This window comes from Myiozetetes cayanensis, unplaced genomic scaffold (assembly GCF_022539395.1).
Source record: "Myiozetetes cayanensis isolate MyiCay16 unplaced genomic scaffold, myiCay2020 scf2-11, whole genome shotgun sequence".
In the NCBI taxonomy this organism is placed as follows: domain Eukaryota; kingdom Metazoa; phylum Chordata; class Aves; order Passeriformes; family Tyrannidae; genus Myiozetetes; species Myiozetetes cayanensis.
Window position 1 is genome coordinate 66,893,573 of NW_026087411.1, and position 18,091 is coordinate 66,911,663.

At 37.2% G+C, this 18,091-nt stretch overlaps 1 protein-coding gene across 3 annotated transcripts in view; it reads left to right on the forward strand.

The window, feature by feature from the left end:
- Nucleotides 1–18,091, forward strand: part of HS3ST5 (heparan sulfate-glucosamine 3-sulfotransferase 5) — a 188,608-nt gene that overhangs the window by 15,240 nt on the left and 155,277 nt on the right. The window contains exon 2 of one of the 3 annotated variants that reach the window (XM_050314211.1): nt 5,950–6,083. The exons of the other annotated variants lie outside the window; for them this stretch is intronic. The gene's annotated coding sequence lies outside the window, so the exon portion shown is untranslated. The remainder of the gene's footprint in view (nt 1–5,949; nt 6,084–18,091) is intronic. 3 annotated transcript variants of the gene reach the window in all.

The window sequence follows — 18,091 nt, forward strand, 5'->3', positions numbered from 1 at the left end:
ATATTCCAAATAATGCAAGTAAGAAAGTAATGATAATTCTTTATATAATTTACAAAACAAACCAGAAGGAAATAATCTACAAATAAACTATTAATTTAGTAAACAAATTGTTAATGTCTATAAGCTTACAGTTGTATAGAAGATGTAAAGATATATCACAAAATCCCTATGTCTTTTGATGATCAGAATCCTCTTTTGAAAGTTTTGATTGGGCTCCTTACGAGGATAGTCCTGCTGTCAAACTATTCTGCTTGTTTAGTAGCCCATTTTCTCATTTGGGGATATCTTTGCTGAAAAAGAAAAAAAAAAAAAAAGGATCAAATTGTAATTTCATTGCCTTTTGCTTCCTCTTGGGAAATACACATCGAGTTATCCGTCTTTTTGTGAACTGCAATTGTGATTGTTATCCAACTGATTCAAGTCTTGAGTAACAGAATACTGTATTACTTACTTTCATAATGCTACAGTGATCCATCTCAATTTTTCATTTATATGAAGAATGACCTATGCTTTCTTATGCTTTTTTCCCTCCCAGAATTCAACCGGAATTTCAATGTCACAACAGCTATGCAAAAATAATCTATTTCATCATATATCATTCTTAGCAGCATCACACTTTCACCTTTTCAAAATTAGATGACGAATTAATAAATTGGTGTTTGTTCCAATCATAATGGAAAACTGTGACTACTTAACAGTCTCATGCCCTCCCTGTAATTGAAATTTGCAAATATTAATGAGATTATACTACTGTTCTGTCAATAAATATTATCAACTGAGTTCATTTGTGTGGAGGTCTTGGGATTTCTGCAGAATGATTTTGCATTGTCACTCTAAAGATTTCATAATATACCTAACAGATTATGACTACCTTTTTTAATTAACTCAAGTCCTCTCAAACTTTATATCGCATGTCATGGGCATAAAGTATGCAGCTCTTGCACATGTAAGGAGACCGGGAGAATGCACACTGATGTGACTGTTGCTTATGAAGAGTTACAACTATTTGGAGCCTTGCAGTTGCAGCCCTAGCTGAAAACAACTGAATGACAGATAATCGAGATCTATCCTGGGTGTAACTTGTTCCTGAATGAATATATACCCCTCCTGGGCAAAAAAACATCCAGCACTGTCTCTGGGAGACACAGTCCAAAGCTCCTACCTCATTCTTCTGTGTCAGCTTTGCAATGAAAAGTGACCCTGTAATTAAGAAACTCCTTAGTTCCTCGTGCAAAGCTGCTGGCACAAGATAAATCCTTTTGCATAGGGCCTGGCATAGCCGAAGCTAAACATTTTTATGTACACAGAAAACTGGAACACTCTATGTGGTAGCACCACTTGGTGACACCTGCCATACAAATATCATCAGTGGGGCACTTCTAAGTACCTTAGTTATGTTTAATAACTCTGACGAGTCAACATGAGGTTTTGATGGGCTTATAAATTTTTGGAAATGTCCCTGAACTGAAATTTCCAGCCTGTTGCTGTAGGTACCTGGAAAGTTCAAGGAAAATGGTTTTGCTTTTTAATTTAAAAGAAAAACTCCACAATCATGTTAATGGTTAAAAAGCAAAATACTTGAATACTTTTAATGGCTGTGAAAACTGAAACTTCCAGAGCTGAATAACTAAAAAAGTTAAATCCAAACCCATCACCCAAATATATTTTTCTTAAACTATATTTGGTCATGCCTGTGACATTTGACTGAGCTCCAGCTTTTCAAAAAGTATATAGTGAAAGGATTTTTTTCTAAGTTCATAAATGAATGTAGCGCTCTCTATATTTTTGCAATTATTTGGAACATACTGAGCATTCAAAGGAATGAAAGAGATCTCTTGTCCTCTGTATTTGGCATGAAGGGTGTCCTAATGCACATTTTCACCTTTTCATCGAAAAGAATGCTGTCCTGTGGATTGCTTACAGGAAATGGGAGAGTCTATATCTGAGATAGGCAGTCAAATGACCTTGTGTAGGGCACAGTCAGCATATATGAAACTAAGAAATCCTTTTTTCTCTTGTTACCTTCATGTTTTCCTTTAAAACATCACTAGATAACCTTGGAAAAGTCCTACTAAAAGTACAACTAGTGAAGAAAATTTAAGCTGTCATTGTGCAAAAAATGTAAACTTAGTAAAAATAACTTATTGCAAGTATTACCTCCAAATTTTCTGTGCTCCGTGTTTTGAAAAAGGTCAGACTAAATTATCATATTTTTCCTCCTGACCTTAAAATCTGTTTCAGCACGTTTTACTTTTTATTGGAACTCGGCACTGGCATTTCTCTGGTGGTTTTCTGAAGGTTCTATCTTTTTAAATAAAAGTAGAAAATCAGGTGTGGGGGGGTAGGATTGGGATGTATGCATGTGGTTGAGGGGATAAAGGTGGAAGGGGATAAAGGGGAGGTAGAAACATAAATCTCTAGCTGTGACCATGACAAACAAAACAAAGCTTAGATTTTGACTCTCTTGTTTTGTTTTTTTTTTTTTGAGAAAGTGATTGACGCTTGAATTTTACTCTTGACATAGTCTAATTTTAGGTGTGAATAGTCATATTGAAAAGCTCATTGTATCTACACTGAGCCTGAATTCACCTTTATGATGTGCAAGGATTCTGGCTCCATTTCTTACTGCCTGGACCTCTACAAAACTAAACCATCTTATTTATTTCCAGTTAATTGAGAAAAAAGCTTCTCTGCTATAGGAGACTTTCTGAAGAAATATGACTTGAAAATAATTTAAATAAGGAGAGATTCCAAAAATAATCGGTATCCCATAATTCAAATAATTTTCCTAGTGACAGAAATTCATAAAATCATGGCATAACTTGCAGTATCATCTCTGAATTTCTTTCATATGCAGGATATTTCTCTAGTATATTCACTTAATTTTCCAAAAGTAGATCTATGTTTAATAGCATATGACTTAATCATAGAATTAACTGGGTTTGAAAAGACCTCTGAGATCATCAAGTCCAACCCTTGATCCAACCCCACTGTGATTACTAGATCCTGGCACTCAGTGCCACATCCAGCCTCATCTTAAAAATCTCCAGGGATGGTGCATCCACCACCTCTCTGGGCAGGCCATTCCAATACCTGATCACTCTCTCTGTAAAGAACTTCTTTCTAATATCCAACCTAAACCTCCCCTGGCAGAGCTTAAGCCTGTGCCCTCATGTACTGTTGCTGATTGCCTGGGAGAAGAGACCAACCCCCATCTGGCTACAGCCTCCTCTCAGGGAGTTCTAGAGAGTGATGGGGTCACCCCTGAGCCTTCTCTTCTCCAGACTAAACAACCCCAGCTCCCTCAGCCTCTCCTCATAGGACTTGTGCTCAAGTCCCTTCACCAGCCTGGTTGCTCTTCTCTGGACCCGCTCCAGCACCTCAATATCCTTCCTGAACTGAGGGGCCCAGAGCTGGACACAATACTCAAGGTGCGGCCTCACCAGCACTGAGTACAGGGGAAGGATCACTTCCCTGCTCCTGCTGGTCACACTGTTCCTGATCCAGGCCAGGATGCCATTGGCTTTCTTGGCCACCTGGGCACACTGCTGGCTCATGTTCAGCTTCCTGTCAATCAGCACCCCCAGATCCCTTTCCACCTGACTGGTCATCAGTCACTCTGTCCCCAGCCTGTATCGCTGCAGGGCGTTGTGGCTGAAGTGCAGGACCTGGCCACCTAAGAAACTATTATTTTTTCAGAGAAATAACTGTGTTATTAATAATAAAATACATTAAAAATATTGCAGAAATTATTACAGTTGATTACTCTATTCCAGAACCTCTTTTTTTTTTTCATAAGCTTTATATTTTAGTTCAATTATTCCACTGATTACCAAATCCTTTTACAATGTTCACTGTTAGTATATGAACAGGGGGAAGGAGGAACCTTTCTTAACTTATAAAAATAGTTACTCTTTTTTTTTTTAATCATGTATTCAGAAAGTTATCACATCTTTGATTTTCATAGGAGCATGTCCACTGGCTCTGCCAGTGTGAACACCCTTAGATGAGGTTAAATGTTTGGTCTCATATTTCAATCTTTTCCTTTTTTTACATATATAAACCAATTTTTGTACAGGCATATATTATATTCAACAGATATAGAATTTTGGCAAGATGTTGAACTTTTGCTACTCCAATTTTTAATACTAATTTAAAAAATATCTTTATTTTTAAGTATTTCCAGTGTATAAATTGGAATACAAATTTTTAGACTTTTCTATCATTAAAACTCATTACTCAGTACATTCACGTAGAATGCTCATTGGAGCAAATTAGGTTTTCACCTAGCTGAGTTATTGAATTTATTTGCCTTCCTTCTATGTATCTGTGCATTTTTGTTTTTCAAAATATGGTATTTACAACTATTTATAAGGAGACATAAGATACCTAATGGGACGTCCAAATACTCAGTAAAAAAGGACACTACTCCACTAGTAGGAGGGAGGTTTCTGTAGTAGAAATGGCCAACAGCTCCTGTTATTTTTTTAATATGATTGAAACCACAGGCTTCTCTCTGATAAGACAGACAGTATTTCATAAAACTCTTTCATCTATTAGCTTTCGCATCTACCAGTTGAACATGTGACCAGTAACTGGAACAAATTAATTTTACTGGAAATCATGTCGTAATTAAACCAAGTTATAATGATTTCTGAAATAAAGAACACAAGTTTTAAAAAAGATTTTAAAGAAAAGCATAGGAACCCCCCACCCAAAATTTACCATATCCACCTTAAGGACTCTTCAAGTATTTCCTATGTCTAAAATAAGAGAACTGTCTGTTTACCTTTTCTAACAGAGTTAGTCACTCCACAGAATTGGCTTGTTACAGTGGGGGTAAATAAGGTAATGCTGCAGGTCCCCTTCCCAGTGTGGTAAGAGGAGCATGGTCCCATCATCAGAACATTGCTCTCACTAAACATAAAACCGCTGCCTTGCTTTTGGAAGACCTTGAAATCTAAAGATTCTGCAGCATCAGTGACAGTAACTCTATGTATAAGTAAAATCTGGGGCAAGATGTATAGGCTTCTTTATAAGTTTTTGGGAGAATCTGATCTTGTATTAAGTTTTTAAGTTTGACTACATTGAAAAATGGAGTGGTTTTTTGTGAGTATAAATACAATGATGCTTATATTCATAATTCAGAGATGTGTCCTGACATACTTTCATGCCTGTTGTAGCACTTACGAATGGTGTGTGGGACAGAGCACGTACTGAGCAGTAAGCCATGCCTGTGCTCACTGTCCTTAAGGATTACCGACCAAAAAAAAGTATCCATATGAAGACAGACATTTTCCAGCAACACACTGTATGAATCATTTCTTATTTGTTTCTTTCTTCTCAAACCTCCTAGTTCATATGTGTTTGCAGAGCATCTAAACCCTCAGGTGCCCAAAGGGTGCTCCCATCCCCTCTGCCCAGCCTTGCAGAGCAGCAGGATGACCATCACAGCTATGGGAAGCGGGTGTCCTTTGTCTGCACAGAAACATTTGTGGTCCTGTGGGGAAGATCTGGGGTGGGCACCCTTCTCTGTGGCATAAACATGAACACGTGTAGGTGAGGAAAAGAGTGGAAAGGCTTTGAGGATGCCAGAAAAAGGGAAGAGTGTCATGTTGAAGGAAAAGGCAGTGAGTCTTGTGGTTCAAAATAGCTTGTATGGCTGGGTGGACCAGTAGGTTCCAAATACCTAAATATAATCTAGCAAGCAGAGTTTGAGGCTGGATTGAAAGAGAGGCAGAAGAAAAGAAATCAGATTTGAAATCTGCTAGTGATGGATGCATAATTTTTGCTACTTTCTCAAGAGAACCTGTGGCACAAGAGGGAGTTTTAACGTACAACCAGCCAGTAAACCCAGTTTGAGACTGTAATATCCCCTATAGCAGTAACTAAACTGTGATGCTGGACCTCTCTCTGACCATTGCACATGGTGTTTGTGATCTGGGATAGGTCCCACCTCTGGTGAAAACATGGGAAGACAGCAGGCTCTCTGCGGTGGCAGCTCTCCTGTATGTGATCTGGTGTGTGATATGAGCTGGTCTCCCAGCATGACTGCAGTGCAGGCATCCCTTTGAGATTCTCAGGTAGGACAAATTTTCAACAGCTGCCTCAGTAGCTAATTAGCCCTATCTAGACTTTGATATTTGGTTCAGTCACTACATGATGAAAAGTCTTATTTACATATTTTCCACCTGTTGCCTGTTTTTCTATCATTGTAAGATTTCTGAAAGTGTAATATAGTGCCAAGCTTTCCCAGAGTGATAGTGTGTTTGAACCAGTACTATTTGAAGGACTCTGATTTTATGCTATTAAGACCCAAACCAGATGACTCCTAATTTTTAATGTTTTAACTGTATTACATTTTCATCTTGTTTGTTCTTGAGTTTTCTTTCTGGGGAGGAATTCAGAGAAGTCCAGTACAATAGGAAAAGAAATAAAAGCACATCATCCTGATGGAAGTGACTTTTCTCTTTCTATTGACGTTGAATACAAACATGAAATATTTCTATTTTTTTGTTCTTTGTTAAAAAAAATAAAAAGAAAGGGAAATAAAAGGACTAGGAAACAATGTATCTCTTATTCTTTTGATGTCATTTATACTAGGTTGTTAATCTGAGGTCTTAAACTCAGAAGAAGGTCATGATGGCCAGTGGTCCAGTTGTGTCCTTCCTTGATTTGCAGAACTTTGTACTTAAATTTCTTTTGCATATCTATAACCCTTCTGCATTCGTGTACAAGTAACTGATATTACTGCAAAATCTTGATAGAAACAGAAAAAGAGAAAAAATTGCTTTTGTGATGTGTTAAAGTACTCTAAAATGATCCAAAACCAAACCAATCCCATAATGAGGTATTTTCTTATAGTCAGCTACATAGTGTGTCACTCTCACATGACAGTGGGCTATCACATACCACAGAAGCTTAACCTTCCATGCATTAAGAAATAAAAATGCATAAAATATACTTTCTTTCCTTTTCTGGCTTTCTTCACCGACTGTAATAATTGCTGGACTTTTTTGCTTCCTGTACTGACTGCAAACAGGGCTGATGATTATGTCACTGGAAAGGAATTAAATCCCTGCTTGTCCCTACAGCTGAATACTGGATCTCTTTGGCATTTTGCATGTTTCTGCAGAGTACATGGTGTCATATGCCTCTGCCCCCATGACTGACTGAAGCCTGCAAAGTGACTGTCAACATTTTGTTGTTGACATGCTCACTCTTTCTGGCATGGAAAGTGTATACTAGCTGCATTTAAGCTAGGAGAGCTGATAATTTTTCCAGCTCAGAAGCTAGTGATGAAAAATCTTCTCCTGGCCAAATATTGAGGGCAGACATAACTGCAGAGCAGCACATGTCAGATAGCCCTGCACCATGGAATAACTTATCTCTCCAACCACGATAGGCACATTTTCAGCTGACTAGACACCAGAAACTCATCTGCTGTGGGTCTGCAGCAGGCCAGAATAGTCTGTTTTCATAAAGTTACTAGCATCATTTTCTTTCTGGGTTGGGATGGCTGTGTTTGTTTGTCTGTCCTAGGAAATCCCAAATACATCTTTCTTCTTTAGGTGTGGAATCCTTCTTGCCTCTGAGATAATGGTGGGATGGGATATGCGTGGTTTTGCACCACAGCAACCTGGAAACAGGTCTGTCCAGCACACATCCAGACACTCCTGCTTCTGTCCAGACTGCAGTGTAGGTGCACCTAGGGGACAGGGGAGATTCCTGTCTCAGTACCAGTGGATGTGTACTGGAAGAGAAAGACAAAGGAGCTAATTAGCTGGAGAATCCCTAGCATGTTCCAAGTTTATGTTTGAGCTTGTTAGCCATAAATGGCTAATTTCTTATTAACTTGTTTTTTACTTTTATAATGTCTATAGTAGAGCATAGCTCCCCAAGAAACCCATTAGTTGACCTTAAATACCTAAATATATTTTTTTAAAAAATAACTCATCTACACAACCTCTTAGAAACAGGTAGAAGGGGTTTTTTGAACATTAAGTATTAATTTTGTAATTCATATATAACTTTCCATAATCATGTAAATGTAACTTCTAATTAACAGTGTAGAAATCAAATTATTCTGTTAATCCATGACATATCATTAAATTCCATATTTTAACCATGATGAACTATAATTAGATGAAATATAATTAGATCAAAATACTGTCCTGAACATTTGGTATTAAAAGAAAAATATATGGCTGTGTACATATGCACCATTATGATAAATTTATTACAAAAGAACATAAGCTGGTTTATTCTAGGTTGGTTTAGTGGTCTTGTTCAGAACATGGCAGGAGTAATTTAAAAGGAGTTTTCCATCAGTTTTATCCACATTATACATAATGAAACTGTCAAATTGAGTCATTAGTATACTAATTTTGTCTCTCTTACTAATCCTTTTTGTATTGTGTAATCTTACACAATCTTACTATGATGGGGAATGTATATAATTGTTGGTTACACTAACAGCATGTCTATGTAAAAGGAGAACAGTTTTAAAAATAACCACTGCTTTCAGTTGTGCAGTTTGAGAGAAGTTTAGTCATCCCAAACCAGAAGAAATTAAAATCAGGGATCATGATGTCAAAACAGTAACTTGCCTTTTAACCAAGCTGTGAACAAGTAAGCAGTCATATAACAAATGGCAAGCACTTAAAAATAATAGGAAGGTTTTGAAATCCAGAGCTCAAATGTTAGAAACGTCACAACCTTCTTATAAGGATGCATTGTGATTCCGACTTCCATATCATGAGTGTGCAGGACTTTTTTCTGAAGGAAACTTGACTCATTGTGTATGATGATTAGAATGGGCCCTCTAACGAGCAATGTTTCAAATTTTTTTTCTTATTATTGTTTACTCAGTGAACCCATGCTTCATTCCCTTCATGTTGTCAAGGTCTTTTTTTGAAGATAGAAATCCTGACTTTCTCATTGGCTTTTTCCAGTGTGCACTGTTGTGATTTGCAAAAGTCAACTGCAAAATTGTAATTATTAATTTTCATAAATCTTGATGAGGAAATGTTATTGTTAGTCCATGTTTGCATTTCAGAACTGGAGCTCAACTAAATATTGAGACATGAACTCAATTTTGCCGTTCAGCTTGAAATTCTACAATACAGGTATGAAAACCTCAAAGAGAAAAAGAAAGGAGGAGGTGGAGAAGATTACTGATTTCTTTCACATTAGAAAAAGAAAAAAAAAATTCTCCTGAAGGAACATACTAGGTCTTCAAATGTTCATTTCCAGAATATGACTCATTCAAGGAAACTTCTCACTTTTAAAACCAATAACAAAGAACAGATTTTCTTTATAAAGTAGCCAACAAAATCAATCGACCAACCAAAAAAAAAGAAAAAGAAAAAAGAGAGCTCTACTTTGTGAAATGAGGAATTCTGGTGTGTATGTGTGTGTTAACAAGAGCAGAAAATACATGAGAGTAGATAAGAGCATGGTTGGGCAATATGTTACACCACTGAAGTGGGGTCTGTTATAATTTCAGAATGCTTGGAATTTAAATGCTAGGCTTTTTTTTTTTTTCTTTGTATTTGAACAGTGTATTTCGTCAATATACTGGATAAATATAATACATGTTTTCAATAATTATTTTTATTCCCTTGTTCCCACATACCTCATATTAGAAATAGCTACTGTATGGACTTTTTCTCCTACCAGAAGTTCCTTGTTTGAAAGGAGCTTTTTGTTTTATTACTTACGTTATCAAATTCCAATTATTCCTCAATTTTGTTTCAATTAAAGAATTTTAAAAAAGCACATGATCTTTGAAGTAATTGTTTCTAATAACATATCTTTGTTGTTTGGTTTTGTTTGGTTTAGTTTGGTTTCATTTGGTGTTGGTTCCCCCTATGCCAAAGGAACAAATGAAAAAATACCCTAGTATGGCACTTTGTTTTGCATTCATATGGACATTCTTCTGCAAGGTCCTCAACCTCTAATGTCATAGGAAAAATATGCTTTGCTACTTTTTACAAGAGCCAAAATGCTAAACTCTGGTGCCTTGGCTATGTTCCAGGTTGATTAATTAATATTCTGCATAGTTTCTCTAAAATTTCAGATTAAAAGATTGGTTTTTATTTAGATTTGTAGCAAATAGAGAATCATATGTACATTGCCCTCTGGAAAAGACTACATTTCTTATTGTAGTTTAATTTTATGTAGTTATGTATTTCTTATGTAGTTTAGTTTTCCTCATCAACTCTGAGAAGAATAACCATAGAAAAGTTACTATGTTCCAAGAAACTAAGTTTGATAATTCAGAGCCATGCATGCCTGTTGCAGGATATCAGATATTTCATTGTAAATTCTAATTCATGTATAAGACCAAGCTTTAAACGTGTTATAGGTAGTACATATGGCATAGTAACATGACAGTGTTATCACATAAAGATGAAGCAAAACGGATTTGAAGATCCCTGTGACCTTACTGACCCTCCGGAGGACAGGAGTAATCAGAGTCCTTGGGCACAGATGTGCCCAAGGTTGTTAAGTGGTGCTCTCGACTTGGGGAGAAATGGGGTGATACACACACTTTCCTGTCTATTGAATGTCACAGCTGGCCCGTGAAGATCAGAGCATCTGGTGCTCCCTCTGAAACGCTGCTGCTACAGTCCCCTTACCACAAGCTCTGCATTCTGCTTGATTCCCACACCTGCCACTTGGTTAATATAACAGAGAATGACCCCAGTGAAATACAGAAACTACATGATGCAATCCCTGACAGCAAATTTACAGTTTAAAAATCCGCCCATATGAATAGAGCTGGAACTAAAAATACATAATGCAGCTGTGTTTCCTCTTGTGTTTTAGGAGACAACAAAGGATGAGTATGCCCTTAATGAACTGGTTCTCTCTCTCTCCCACTCTCTTTTGTCTTGCAGCTATAAATACTCAGTAATCCCACTGAAAGAAATGCTGAAGATTAATATCTATATTACAATTGTTGAGTCTTTTCCAGTGGTACGAGTAGTGTAAAGGAGGAAGGACCCAAGGGTCTTTAGCCAAAGGAATGATGGATTCACATGGCTTTGGGTCTTGTGATGTGATTTTGAGAGAAGGTGCTTCTCATATGTCTCAGAACTGTAAATGCTAACTGTAAAATGCTAACCAGACCAACCTGTGGACACACCGTGTATTTCTGAATTACATAGTAAGATAACTAGGGAAAACCTGAAGACAGATGCTGAGGTGCTAGCTTCTTCTGAATTCTGAATGGGCTCTGGTTGGCAGTTTTCAGGCAGTCTCTCTAGGACATCTGGTTCCTCCACCTTGCTGTGTTGCTGTGCTTTAAATGGGGTTACTGTAGCCTTCCTTATTATACTGTAGCCAGAGGGATCAATTACCCCTGAAGAATGTAAAAAATGTTCCAGGCAACTTGGGCTGCCAACCCATTGACACCTGAATGTTTAGGGGTTTTGATATGCTCATTTTATCTGAGTGGGTCTCCAAATGGCAAGGGCTAGTCTTAAATCGACCTTGCATAATCCTGGGGAATCTCAGTACCTCACCTGCTTTAGCACAACTACATGGCTTGGCCCTTTTCTGTCACCTCCACTTCAAAGAACATTCTGAGGAGGGACTGATTTGAAGACAGAATCTCACTGGGAGAGAGTTTGAAGACAGAGCCTCGTTGTAACAAAAAAGGTACTTTAAGAAAGGCAGGAGGCCGTTATATGTCAAGGCAGCACAGCTTGCCACAAGCTAATTGCTTCTCTCTTTGGAGAACGAAATCAAGCAGAAAATAAAACCACTCAGGTAAAATAGCACTTGCCTAGGCTGGTAGTATTTTTTTGGCCAAAAGCTAAGCAGGTGTAAAAACGTGGTGGTTGGAGGAAAAATAGTGGTCCTGATGCCACATCATACTGCAGCTGGCTCCAGTCCTAGCCTGCAGCAAGGCAGGATTATCAGGAGGATTAGTGAGGCAAGGAAAGACCACTGCTCCTTACACATGATCATCCCAAATTCTAACAACACTTGTCCAAAAGTTTTAATAGCATCATGATCCATGATGATACTGTGACTTTTTTAATACTAGAGTTTTGAGACACGCAGGTGCATTACAAATAATCATTACCCGTTGGTCATAACTGTTAACTGAAAGTGACCAAAGCAATGGTCAGACTCAGAATGGCCAAAAAAACCTGATTATTTACTACGGCATGTTGTCCTTTGGAAGGGTCATTAATTCAGTGCATGTGTCACAAATCTATGTCTTTCTCTACCCTCACTCTGTCAGGATAGCAACAGAAGGAGCAATATATTCTTCCAGAGTAGATATCTGCCCTGCTGCAGAAGGTGGTGTACAGGGAAGCTTGGATGCGCATCATTTTGGTGACTGCACGGGGGCCGCTCTTTTGGGTTACAGAGCCTGTGTTACTGACACTAGAAATAATCTACCAGAGCAGGACTTGGCCACTGGAATCTGACTCTGCTGAAGTCCCTGGTGGGTCTGAAGACAGCTGCACAATTTAAGGATGCCTGTCAAAAGGTGTAAGATTCAAAAGGATGGGTTCCAGTGCTCTGACACTCCTCATTTCTCTCCCTTCTGTTTGGAAGAGAGTGTAATTATCTGGTTAATACATTACTATCATGTATAAGAAATATGCTGTGGTGGTTAGATTTTTGGTGTTATATACCCGGGGTTTTGGGCATTTTTTCTTTCATTTTTAAATATTCTCTCTTGATATAGAGGTTATGGTAGGTGAATGGTAGTGCTACTGATCAGGCTGTCTTTTTCAGGCTGGAACAGGAAAGGACAGATAGTAAATATTTTTATTTGGCATAATTATTAATTTAAAAAACTGTAACGAATTCATTTCAAATAGCCTTTTTTAAGTTTACAGTAACAGAAACGTTTTTAAATAAACACTGACAAAGAGTTTCACTCTGCTAAAACTTTTATGGGCTAACTTCACTCCTGTGACATCCATTACCATTGCCCCAATTTCTAAAATCCACAAAGGTATGTGACTGTTCATTAGGAAAAAACAGATGTGTTCACTGACAATAAGGCAAATGATCTTAAAGTGGAGAAACACAAGATTTTCATACCATAAATCCCTACGTAAAAATACTTTGTTATCATAGAGAAAGCACTACGGGCTAATGTCTTATAAAGATGTAGAAAAAAAATTAATAAAATGTGTCTACAATTTTGAAAGTTTCGTAAAGTAATTCATATTCTTTTTTATCTGATACTAACTCTGTAAGAATGTTACAAGTTACTTTAATGATAACTGTGATTGTTGTATTACATTATGTATTCAGAAACAGTGGCAGAATATTGTGTATTATTCTGAATAACAGAAAGCTGTAAGAGACATTTACGCAGTCCACAAATGCATTATGAAAGTACTTAATCTGAAGTAAACACAATTGTATATACTTTTATTATCTACTCCTTTAGATTTAGCTATGACAGAGTATCTTACAGAGCATTTTAAGATGTTAGACAAAAATGAATATATTGCCTTAGTTCATCTTAATTTTAAGCAGCTGTATTTTGTTGTTTTTTTTTTTTAAGGAAAAGTATTGGGTTCTTTCTAAGAAAACTTTTCCCAGAGAATGCAGGAACTGCCATGAGGTGGTACACACCAAGCTACAGCTTCTTTTAGCATATAGCTATTTTCTGAATGGCAATTTATTTTTTCCCTCTGAGTTTGCTTAATGATGTTATTCATAGAGTGATAATTTGTCACAGTGTGGGGCTGCCTGCTCCAGCGGAACTCAGCAGGGGCTGGGAGCTGCTGCCTCTCTCAGGTCACTCTGCTGCGAGGCAACAGCTTGTATGCCTGTCGGAACTCACTAACATCCACCCCCCTCCCCAAAGGAATATCACCCCTCAATTTCCTCTTTCCTATTTTTTTCCCCATCCAATAGCAGGTAGCATCTCAATAAACCTCAAAAGAAATATGAAACAAACTTCTAAACATGGATGTCTCCACTCAAATAGCGATTTTTTGAGTGGAGAGAGTGTTTTTTATTAATGTATTAAGTAGTTTTTTGACACTTCAATGTAAATCTGTCAACGGATAACCAAAATACTAAGGACGTTTTTGTGACTAAGGTGTGTAGAGGCCCAGAGGGGTGGGTTGTCATAAAGTGTCAGTCCAGAAGTCAAAAGTGATTATGTTCATAACTGAACTAAGGAAGTATGAAGTTTTTCCTCAAAATAAAAGAAAAAAAAATTAATTAATAAATACAAAGCTTTCAATATCTTTTGACATGTCTCTTCAATTTCTGCCTTGTGTGCCTGGAGGCAGTGACCACACATATGTGACTACTACTTAATGCTGACACAAATATTACTTGAAGTGTTATGTCCAAACACTTCTTCACATATACATTTTCACCTAATTTCTCAGATTTCTCTGATTGCTAACCCTTGGAGCTTTATTTTTAGTGACCATTATTAAAAAAAGATAGGAGCTATGTTTTCACTTTGTTTTAGCAGTCATAGTTTTCAAAAGGTTATTAAAGGATTAGATAAATATTTTCCTCTGCCGTTATAGAATAAATTGTATGTGGCTCAGTGGTTCATTCTATAAAGTGGACATTGTAATATGATCATTGATTTTTTCCTAATGACTTTGAAGAGCTCAGAAACATGATACTTTATTAAGAGGATGTCCTGATTTTGGCTGGGGTAGTTAATTTTCTTCTTAGTAGTTGTTACAGTGCTGTGTTTTGGATTCAGTATAAGAATAATGTTGATAACACACTGATGTTTTGGTTGTTGTTCTTCAGTAGTGCTTCTCCTAAGTCAAGGACTCCTCCTTTTCTCTGTCGTCTTTAACTAGTACAGCTGTTTATCTATTGAAATCTTCAACTACAAAATATTGTACACAGAAGTGCACAACTGTCTTAGCAACAGGTTGAAACTTTTTTCTTGTTTAAATTACCCTTCAGCATCACTGTGGTTTCGGATTTCCTAAAGGCCAGAAAGCTGCTAATTTTGTTGGAAATGGCCTACACATACATAGAGAGAGGGGCAGGAGAACTGGGTTGCGGACAGTTTTTTGAAAGCAAGGAACTGGGAGACATTCTGGACCTGTGGCTTTGCTTGCAGTAGCGTTGCTCCATTAAGATGAACGGGAGATGTATAGATTCAGTGACTTTGTAAATGAGGTTATATACACTCTGCAGGGCTCCTTGCTTTTGTTCACGCCCTCATCCCCAGTGCCAAACAGAAGGCCACATGTGTCAAAGAGATTATAGTTTCCTGTCTCCTAATGCGTTGTGTCTTCCATCCTTTCTTATCTTGAAATTTGAAGTCCACCCATTGTCCTGGCCTGAATTCTTCACACACACCTCACAGTGCTGATTACATAGCTACATTTAGACAGAAGCATATACATCTTTTTGGGGAGAGGAAGAGCGATGGGAGAGTAAACTGTAGCTTGTTCTGTTCAGCACTGAGTTTTCAATAGTTTTATCCCTTGTAGTGCAATTTTTTTTGTAGAGTTCCAGGAAGCTGTGGTTATTCCTTATGTTCCTATGTGGAAAACAAAGTGCCAAATTAACAACATTTTTCTACCACTTACTTGTTGGGAAAGGCATTTTTTTCTTTTCTTTTATTGGTTTATTTGAGGGCATTTCTGCAAGAATTATTAATTTAGACTCATTTAAACTTGCTACCTAAAATTGATTGCTAATTTCTCATTATCACAATAATTACCGAAAAGAATGGAAATTTCACAACGAATTTTCAAACTCATTATAGATCAAAGACAAAAAATGGATGCATTTGTTACTTCTGGAAAATGAAATTCTTACAGAAATTATTTCAATGTGGTTGTATAAAATGAAGTTTATCAGTGGTAATCCAATAAAGAAGCCTTAATAATTAAAGAAAAAAAATTACAAATTGAAATTCAGACTTCTCTTAATTCTAGTAGTACTATGGACCAGTTTGGGGAATATGGAGTGAGCTGATCTCCCTTTTCTTCTCTAACAGAATTATTTACTTAAGTTCCAGTCAATTACATCTATGTAATTTCATTACAGGCTTAATCTAAAGACAGTGGGGTGGCCCAGCATTATCTTAGGGTTTAATTTTTCCTTCGGAATCCTTATTACTGGTGATGATGTGTGAAAAGGAAAGAGCACAGTCTGGCTTTCAGAAACCAGGGTGAGTAAGTTTAGTTGGTTCTTATGAATAATAACATGAAAAACCTTTGTAAAATGGTCACAGATGATGTGCAAATCCCTGGAAAACAATAAAATAGAATTAATCCATTTTAGAATGTAAACCCAGTTTAACTTGTAGGTGTTGCAGAGTTTTTGTTGCGAAGTGATTCTAAAATATTTAATTGTATGCCTTAAGCTAAGAAAGTCTATGGTTGTAAAGAGCTAGATCATGCTAAATAAAGCAACAGGCTCCAAGGATTCTGTTGTTCCTGACTGAACTCAGTGGTAAAGTCTGAGATTTGGGTCCACAATGAATTATTTGGGACAGGCTTTTCTCTACCAAAAGATGAATTAATTGTCCTAAGAAAATTAGCAATCCTTAAACTAAAGCTGAAGTTCTACTCTACTGACATTGGACCACTGTGTGCTGACCAACATTTCCTTTCTATTTCAGGGACTCTTGAAGTCCACTCATCACTTTATGTTTGTTTTGTTTCCCTGTAGACGTGTATGCACTTTGCTTTTCATTGCTTCTCATCCCAGGTCTCCTCCTTTCATCATCTGATGTGATTCCCTGTACATTCTGTCCCCCCACCCTTATCTTCCCAAACCTTCTTTTCCAAGGCTCGATATTCCCCTTTCTTTTCTGCTCTGTTATGCTCACATCAAGATTTGTCATACCTCTTATCATCTACCTAGAGCTTTGGATCCTCCTGGCCAGCCACAATGAGTCGACTGTTTTTCTCAGTTTCGTAGAAGTTGCAATTTCTAACTGTGGCTAAAAGTTATGGCTCTGGCAGCTTCTAGTCCATCCTTCCTCCTTTTTTTTAGTCTTATTTTTGCCTCTGAGAGATGTATCATTTAGAACATCAGTCTACAAAAATCTATTGGGAAGATGGTTAGAGCCAAGGTGGGAGCAGTTTTGATGTAAGGTATTAATTTATGTTATCAGTTCTATTCTTTGTGCTGCAGATAATTGGAAAGGTGCTTATAGGTGCTTAGGTAAATAGATGACAAAGAGTTATTGTGCAGTTTTGGGGCTTTTTTCCATGATTTCTGTTTTTTTTTTTTCCTCTGAGAAATCAATACATTTCTGCCCATTGATTCTGGAATTTGGAACATGGATCATGTTATATGCAAAAGTGTTACGTACAAAGAAATGTATCAACCCCAACCAGAAGTCTTATAAATGTGGTTGGTCAGTAAGCAAAGGTAAATAATTCTGTTTGCCTTCCTGCATTCTTGAATAAGCAGGTGAGGCTTAGTTTTCACAGATGAATTTATGAAGCTTGCTCAGATTACCTTCTCACTTTCCACAAATAAGTCTCTCTTTCTGTTTGTTGTTGTCTTTTATCTTGTCAAGGTTGTATATAGTAAGATTGAATTTCATTTTACTTAACTCTCAACATGTGCAGTATTTCAATGAAATCAATTTCTGTGTAGAGCTGAGATACAAGTAATGTCTCTTACCTAAGCCTTAACTTGAGAATATTTTTTTTTCACTTTGCTTTGACTGTAAGAAACCTTTAAAATACTTAGTCCAACACCCCTGCCATGGTCAGGGATATCTTTCACTAGTTTAGATTGCTCAAGTCCTCATCCAATCTGACCTTGAACACTTTCAAGGATGGGGCATCCACAGTTTCTCTGAACAACCTGTTTCAGTGTCTCATCACCTTCATTATAAAGAAATTTCTTCCTTATGACCAATCTAAATCTACACTCTTTCAACTTAAAATCATTGTGTCTTGTCACTACAGGCCTTGGTTAAAAGTTTTTTCTCTTTCTTTCTTATAAGCCACCTTTAAATATTTAAAGGTCACAATAAGGTATTCCTGAAACTTTTTCTATTTCAGGCCTGAAGAACTCCAACTCTCCCACCTTTATCTTCCTGGCAGAGGTGTTCCAGTCCTCTGATCATCTTTTTGGCCCTCCTCTG